General features: G+C 39.6%; 1 long non-coding RNA gene across 1 annotated transcript; it reads left to right on the forward strand.

Annotated features, from left to right (window-relative positions):
* The first annotated feature begins 5542 nt into the window (after positions 1–5542).
* On the forward strand, positions 5543–8221 carry LOC138140739 (uncharacterized). The gene is made up of 2 exons (XR_011162735.1): positions 5543–7646; positions 7698–8221. It is a non-coding gene; the product is annotated as an uncharacterized lncRNA (long non-coding RNA).
* Positions 8222–9137: the final 916 nt, after the last annotated feature.

Raw genomic sequence — 9137 nt, forward strand, 5'->3', positions numbered from 1 at the left:
TAATTCCTTCAAATTTAGCGCCGTTGGTATATCATTAAAGCATCTAGGCATTAAAGCCAAAGGCGCCTGCGCGCACACTTGTGATTTAGCTGCTCCTGTGCGTACGTACGATTCTATCAGTTTCTGTGTTCTCTCGCGTCAACTCGAGCCGAGAGTACGACTAGGCTCTCGATCGCTGTTTGTTGTCCGGGTGGGCTAGCCTACCCTGGCAGTCCAAGCGTACCAGCGTACACACGTGCGCATGCTGTTATATGAGTTTGATAGCGTCTAATGCATTGCTGAAAAGATTTTTTTTTCACGAATAAAACAAGACAACAGTGTCATGGATCATATGTTTACCTTTTTTTTTAGATTGTGATAAAGCCAGACAATAAATTTTATACTGTTTCGTGTATTTGTATTTGTATTTGTCAATACTAATAATAAAATATTTCAGATTTAATTAAATCTGAAATAAATGTTAAAAATAAAAACTAGGAAGGCGCAATCAAGAAAGAAAAACCGTAAATTTTGAAATTTATTTATATAAAAATACCCATAGCCTAATAGGGTACTGGACACTTGAATTTTACTTATAATTTAATGAGCCTTATATCAGTTACTAGAAACAGCTTACATTGTAAATCAATATGAATCATATATGTACAAATAGTGTGATCTTAAGCTGTAGGCGATCGGACCTACCGTAACCAAGTGCAGGCTAGGCCTGCCTTACTGAAACTCGCACGCGCACATTGTCATAATATGATGAAAAACAAATAGTTCGAAATTTAAATAAACCATGTCCTGATCTGGTAAATTTACTTTATAATGAAAAGAGACGGTGCACGCGCATGTTTTCAACTTCGTGGTATCAAAAGTGTCAATGGATTTCTGGAAGCATAAACAAGAATAGATTGTATTGTTGGTATTATTTATTATTTTGCGAAAACACACGGAGTCTTTGGAATTCAACCGGTTATAATAATTTGAAACAATTAGAATTAGCAATGTCAATCCAGAAACACGAAATTTCGAAAGAACACGTACACGCGGCCTTAAAATTCAAACTTCTTGGGAAACAACAGAGCATTGCAGCTGCGTTAGATTCGGGACATCGGGTAAGCATTTAGCGTGGAGGGAGAAAAGACTGGAGATGGCATTTCCTATGCTTCCCATGTTAAAAATCCGAACCCTCTAAAAGCACGTGCAACAACCTTTTATGACCCAGTCCACAATGCCCTAGATAAAGAAGCACAATGCGCCTGGAAGGAAGGCGAAGGAAGCTATTGGCCTAGCGTCTATATTCAGAAACCTTTTATGACTGTAGTTTTCGCGGGCCGGTACACTTATTTGAATTAGTGCCATCTCCAGTCTTTTCTCCCTCCACGGCATTTAGAGACATAACGAAAAAATGAAAGAGAATCGGGATATTTTAAAACGTTTAGCCGATATGACACTCTATTTATCGACACAGGAATTGCCGTTTCGTGGTCACGATGAAACAAAAACGTCATTAAATCAGGGCAATTTTAAAGAGCTCGCGAAACTTTTAAGTACGTATGATAAAAAATTTTAAACTTTTTTAAACCAATATTCTGTATTTAGCGGTTTATCAAAAACCATTCAGAATGAGTTAATTGAAAGCATCACGAAAGTGATAATAAAAACCATAGAATCAGAAGTAGATAAATCTGTTTGTTTCTCGTGGCAAAAGGTCGAAAGGCAGATGATCTTTTTAACTTATTGACAACAACTTTTAGTAGATTCAATCTTCTACAAAAATTGGTAGGTCAAACGTATGACGGAGCTTCAGTGGCTTCAGTAATGGCAAGAGAGCAGTCAAAAATTCGTTTAATAGCTCCCCAAGCAAAGTTCACACATTGTTATGCCCACAGACTAAATTCAATATTCCAGGACGCTTCAGGTAAAATCAAAGAGTGTCGAATATTTTTTTGCTAATCTTGCCGGATTTTCAAGTTTTTTTTCAAAATCAACGAAAAGGACCAAATTATTAGATGATGACTTAGGGTTAATTGTGTAAAATGACAAAAAAAAGTGCATATGTATAATGGTATACATTAATACTTATGCAGGGCCTAAGTGCCTACCCAGATTTTTTTAGTACGAGCTGCCACTGCGTTCAAGAACTGCCGTTTAACTCGTTCTCGGTCCCACCTCCGAACGTCACGTCGGAAAACTTCCGGAGGACGTAAACCCGGGGAGTTTACGTCCTGCCATTTCAAAGAAATCCCCTATTTTTCGTTCGACGTTGCCGGCCGTTGTGTTTATTCCACAGGGAGAGGAGACTAGGGAGCGAGTTTGGTGTAACGACCGCGTTATACCATATGGGGCAAGGATAGAGTTCCTCCCAGCACTTCACGGCGACGGTAAAGCTACCTATATTCTTGTTGCCGCCCGATTCTTCTCCAAATGGGGTGGATAGCAACCGAAGGTCTTGGAGCCGGAGGACTCGGGACCAAGACACCTTTCACACACATGTCATCACCCCGTCGTACCCCATGAGCCGCTCCGTTGTGGAGGTACCAGATGTGGATGCCATCATCGACACTCTACAACCCCATCCAGTTGTCACTTCCGTCGAAAGCAGACAGTGGTTCTCCTTGCCACACACCACAATCCATGTCCAAGGAACTGCCGGTGTCCACATCTCTCCTCGTGGGTGCTACCGGACAGCAGAGTTCCCGGATCAAGTGGCAAGCACTATTGAAGTCCACCATTGCAGGCCTAACCTTTTGACATATTTAATATTTTCCTTGTCGTAAAAAATTTAATCAGACCTGTTGTTCTAGGGATCGATTGGCTTAGTCAGGTCAACGCGATGTTGGACTTTGATCGATCGATTCTAAGTGTAGAAGTGCAAGGAGAGCGGCATGCCGACGCCTTTGTTTCTGCCATAGTCTCGCCCGTTACTTCGATAGGACGTATGCCACCACCTGAGAGCGTCACAACGCTGAGCCGGGGCAATGAGTTGAGCTTTACCGCGTATTTGTGTTCGCATCCCACCAGCTCGTCTTCAACGAACTACCGAGCTGCACGCACAAATACGTACATAAGATTAAGATTCACGAACAGACACCGTTCGTGAAAATAGCATACCCGATCGCGTTTTTGGTCTCCGTCCACAGGTGGAAAAGACCATCCGAGACATGGAGCGTATGGGCGTCATTAAGAGGGAATCGTCTCTCTTTGCGAGCCCTATGACAGTCGTCAAGAAGAAGAACGGAACGGTTCGAGTGTCTGGACGCTCACTAGGTTAACCTACAGATGGTGGCTGACTGCGACGCACCACGACCTCCAGAAGATTTGCTCCATTCGTTTCAGTCAATTCGATACGTGTCCGCGATTGATCTACCTACGTTCCTCCTACTGGCAAATTCCACTGAGCCCATCAAACGCCCCTTACACAGCGTTTCTTTTTAATGGACAGTCTTACACTTACCAAGTGTCACCATTCGGTCTGAAGATAGCGGTAGGTTCTTTCAGTGGAGCTATGGATGTAATTTTGAGTCCGGAAGTGGGTGAGTATACGATCACTTACATCGACGACCTCTTAATAGTTTCCAGCAGCTTTGAAGAGCATTTAGGTCAGGTCCTACAGCGGTTGCGGAATGCAGGAACGACTCTGAACCTGGAGAAGTCAGTATTTCTCTAGGAGAAGGTCACCTTTTTAGGACGTTCTAAGCTCCCAGGGAATTTCGACCGACCTTGGCAAGGTCGACGCTATTCAGCGGTTCCCGCTCCCAAAACCCGAAAACAGCTCCGAGCGTTTCTTGGCTTGTGCGGGTACTATCGCAGATTCTGCGAAAAATACAGTCACGCGACCGCCCCATTGACGAGGCTACTTCGGAAGGACGTCCGATGGTGCTGGGCTACAAACGAACACACGGCATTTGAACGCACGAAGGAGCTGTTCCTGTTAAGGTATTTGGCTGGTAAAATGGATTTCGTCAGTTTTCTTTTTCAATTCAAAATTGCGAAAAATAAATTCAAAAGTCATCGTTTTTACACGTACAGTATACACGGAACCCGTACATACATCGATTTTATATTTAATTTTTCCAGCTTGATTAATACGTCAGATTGTTGAAAAATACGAATATGTTGTACATACATACTTATTATAAGATGACTCAGGAAAAAAATCGGAATTATTGACCGTTTGGTATTAGACATATTAGCGATGAAATTTGGAGAAAATTGAAAAATCTCCATATGAATTGACTTTGCTGGTCGCGATGTGGCAGCAGCGCTAGCGTGAGTGGGAACGTGAACTGTACTTTTCCAAAAATTGCTTCATTTGACATTTTTTTAAGCAAAAAAAAAGTGAAAAATCTGAATGCAATGAACTTTTTGGAACGTTTTTATTTGGGATACTAATCGAATATTGTGGGGTTTAATATGATCGCTGTTTATTTAATAAAGGAACTAAATACAAATCACAAAAAGTAAGCAGTGTATTTAGGAGAGAGGTTACAGAAGTCGAGTCCCCGCGGAAGCAAAACTTCTTGTGAATTCCGGCTGGGTGTCGATCTTTTATAGGCGTCGATTGGCGCCGTTTTGACGACGGTTGATGATATGGTGTCGGCGGGAACGTTTGACCAATGGGGGCTGTGACGGAGCGTAGTGCCGCAAGGTACTACTAACGACACCACGAGGGTAGTAACGGGGCGCATTTGTAATACCAATTCGACGTAACGGGTAGTATTTGAATTTCCCTACAATTATAGTGTGGAAACTTTAACTGGAATAAAATTCATAACTTGGACATAGGTGATTTTTGTAAAAAATCCCGAAACAGGTCGATTTTTGTTTTTACCTGCCCACACTTTGGCGCACATGGTTTTTGCATATCTGCTCCCGGAAGCTCGCAACCACCCCTAACTTTTTTTTTAAATGGAAGGGTATGCCAAGTGACACCTCGTATGAAAGCCCACTTCGCAAAGAATACAACGCACTATTTGTTTCCTGAATATTTTCAAATCCTACGTCCTAAAAAATAAAAAAAATTAACACAAATGTTCAAAATGGACACCGTTTGTTTCTTGGCCAGTTGCAAATCGATAGTAACATGCATCCCTTACGTCTTGTAACATTTCCAGTGTGACTTGCCTAATTTCATGCCTAAAACCGAACAGTATTGAAGACCGTAAGCAATGTATTAGACATGGAATTAGGCAAATCACACCGGAAATGTTACAAAACGTAAGGAATGCATGTTACTATCGATTTGCAATTTGCCAAGAAAGAAACGGTCCCCATTTTGAGCAGTTGTTGCATTAAATACTCGTAGAATTCAACTTATAAAATTGGTTTTTATTTTTTATCACGTAGGCTTTGGAAATATTCAGGAAACAAATAGTGCGTTGTATTCCTTGCGAAGTGAGCTTTCAAACGAGAGGAAAAACAATAATCGACCTGTTTCAGAATTTTTTACGAAAACGGCCTATGTCCAAGTTATGAATTTTATTCCAGTTAAAGTTTCCATACTGTATATTTTAATAGATATTTTGTCGATATTTGTCACTAGATTTTACTTGATTATTTTTTTGGACCTGTGCCGAGCCAAATACCGTAACCGTCATATTACACTTCCCAGACTTTTCTAAGACTTTCTTTCTCCAGACGGATGGCTCCGGCGTAGCTGTCGGCGTCGAATGCTACCAGCTCCTGGATGATGGTGAGCACGGGGTCCTTGGATTCACAAGTCGAGTCTTGATGGGTCCAAAACTGTTCTACACCGTTACCGAGAAGGAGTTGCTCGCTATCATGTTCGGTCTCCAGAAATTTCGTACCATCCTTCTGGGACACGTTGTCATTCGCACCGACCACTACGCGCTAAAATGTCTGAAACAATGCCGCCTCCTAAACCACCGTCCCACCAGGTGGTCACTGATGCTGAACGGGTTCGACTACGAGGTGGAGCGCATCAGGGGAAAGGAGAACGTGGTGGTGGATACACTGTCGCGTTTTCCGCCCGACGTAGATGCGGATCACTTACAACGTCAATCTCCCGATCGTCGGTGCCACCCTAACGTCCGAGAAACAGTTCATCACCGCACTGTTTAGTTCCTCCGGTCTAGATGAGTTAAAAGGTCATTTCCGAAACCTGCCCAGCTGCAGCTTGAAGTGTATCTGTATCTACGACCTTTTCACATCCATCAGGACGGGCGTATGGGAGTTGGACTACGTTTTCGAAGTATTCCGGAGGGTAGGGGATTAAGGACGTACACGGGTTGGACCACTCTACCTGACAATCAAACGCAATACATGCCTAACATGGGAAGATTTCAAATACAAAAGACAAAAAATTATCTTAAAAATCCACCAATTTCTGATTTTCTATTTCGGTATTCACTTACTAAACCTAAGGTTTGAATTTTTCTAAACCACATTGCGCTAGGTGAAATTTGCAACCTGTAACTGTAATATTTGGCCAAACATTACCAACTGCCTTGTGTATGGCAACTTCTAAATCTATGACCCCTCTTTTATAGTTCGAACTTGTTACACTTTTCAACAATTAATTAAAGTAACTGAATATATGTTTCTGTAGTTTGTTTGGCAACAGACAAAAAAAAGTCAAAGGTATACACGTGTCCCAAAATTGGCGTACAAACTACTTCCTACCTTATCGAGGATGTTTAAATGTACATGAAAAAAATGTTTCCGACAAAAAAATCAATTATTTTTATCAGTATTATTAACGGTAATACAATGTAAACAAAGATATATTCGTCATCATTACCTCGCAATGTTACCGTAGTGGACTTAATAGCTATTTATGTAACAAGGCAGTAAAGTGACACTTTATGGAACGAGTTTGCAGATTGTGAGACGAGGCGAAGCCGAGTCGAGCAAGCAAACAAGTTCGATAAAGACACTTTACTGCCGTGTTGCATACAAGATTTTATCGACTACCACCTCACTGCTACTTACGGAAGTCAATCTATTTGCTTACTTCAACTGTAGATTTATATTTTAGAAAGTAAATAACTATTTCAATATTAGAACATTATTATTTATTATATATATTAAATGTGAATATACAACCAGATGGATTATTAAAATTGATACTAGACTTTGAAGGAGCAGCTATTGAAAAAGGTTTGGAAGTGTTTGTTACTATGTTGTTAATATGACTACTTTTCTTTTCCACATCTTCGCCAATTAAACAAGTATTTGGATTTTTCTCCATTTCAGATTTTTGTAAAATTTCTATATCGGCGAAAGTTTCTGACTGTGCTGGCTGTTGGTGAATACCGCCAAGAATTGTTTTTGCAATTTTTGTTTTATTCAAAACCGACTCTTCCACGTACGATTAATTATTTATTATGTACGCTTCAAAATATTTGTAAGTAGGCCTGGTCAGAGTCAGGTAAAGTACTTTACCTGCCTAGACAGACAAAGTGACACTTTCTCTCCTTGAATCAGTACGCCAAAATTGTATTTTCGCTATGGTAGTCGATAAAATATTTTTTTCGATTTCCAAAGCCTCTAAATTCTCTATTATGCAGGATTAGGTATTGGTAGTGAGTGATCTTGTACTTTGTGGAAATGAAGTAAATCCACATGCTCTATTTTCAAGAGCATTTCAGCAACGATTTTATATAAATTTGTGGGTTGATCTATTAGGGAATCGTGTGGTATGTCTTCAATAGAAATTATTTTACATGTCAGCTAACTTCCCTCTTTAGGTAGGATCTTTTGAACTTCCTGCACGGTAAGCCCGAGACATTCACCCAGAACTTTGATTGGAGAATTTTTGAATGCAGAATTTTCCAATTTGCTTGAAGACATTCCACATCTTTTTTGTGCTATCGGCTAGTTTCAACACGACGGCGCACTACCACACTTCAGTCGACAGGTTCGAGAAATTTTGGATCAACAGTATCCTCATCGATTGATAAGTTGTGGTGGTCCACGACACTGGCCTATGCGGTCCTATTGCCTTATTGCTACAGAACAATTCAGGAGTTGCGTTCAGGAAGCTTTTGCCACAATTACTCCTGAAATGGTTACGAATTCTAAACTGAATCTTTTGCGACTGGCACGGTCGCACGGTTATGCTTGCAAATGAATGGTGGCCACTTTGAGCACTTCCTCTGATATTGTATTTATTTTTCGTTTCATAATCCCTTTTGGCTTGTGTTATACCTTTTCTTCCTGTTTTGTACGATAAGCTCACGTGCATTAGAATAAACAAGGTTGTTTTCAGAACCGCCATTTGTTTTATTTAAAAAAATAAAAATATAATCTATTCCATCTTTAAAAAAACGATAGGTTGCCATGCTTTAATTTTGTTAAATTGGCAGTATTGAGGAAAGTAGTAGTTATATTTAATTTCATTTTGGTTGTAAATCTTTTGTAACTAAATTTGAAGTGCTATGTTGCAAGGTGATTCTAAAACAAAAAGTAAATAAAGTTATCAATAAATGTCATTTTGACGTTTTTCCAATTTATTTTAAATTAGACAACACAAAGTAATAATTTAAAGGGTTTATTACAAGTGCATAATGCCAAAAGTTGTGTTTGTCGAGACAAAACGTGCTGTGTTGAAGGGCTAGAACAGATTGATGGATATCTTCAATGTGAGAACAATGAATTTGTATTCGATGAAATCCTGAACTGTATAATGAATTTATAGGGGGAAGAACTGTTATATATTGCATAATTACAAAAAAGGATCTGGAGGATTCTAGAACTACAAAAAGAGGAAAATCAGAAAAGTGAAACCATTTTTTAAAATAGATCTGAACGAAATTATTCTTGGACTAAACATTAGAAGATGATTCGGAATCTAATGATGAAGATAATTCTGAAGATGAAATAATGGAGGAGATAAAGTGTAGATGTCTTTTAAAAAAAGTGATTCCATTTTGGAGAACTTATCCGTTTTCTGCTTGTTAAACTAAAGCAAGCGTTCTTGAAACTCTTTCAACGACTAAAGCCTCCACCAGATGTTTACATTTTGATTTGGATTTTTTTTCAATTGCTATTTTTAATAAAAAATGCTGGGTTCTCTATTAATCTCTTGTAATATAGTTTCAATCGATTCGCAAAAAAGCGGAACATAAGTATGGCAACACTGTACCTTCAAAATTTTCAAAATTCCTAACCAAACTTTTATTCAGATA

The sequence above is a fragment of the Tenebrio molitor genome, chromosome 1 (genome assembly GCF_963966145.1).
Source record: "Tenebrio molitor chromosome 1, icTenMoli1.1, whole genome shotgun sequence".
In the NCBI taxonomy this organism is placed as follows: Eukaryota; Metazoa; Arthropoda; class Insecta; order Coleoptera; family Tenebrionidae; genus Tenebrio; species Tenebrio molitor.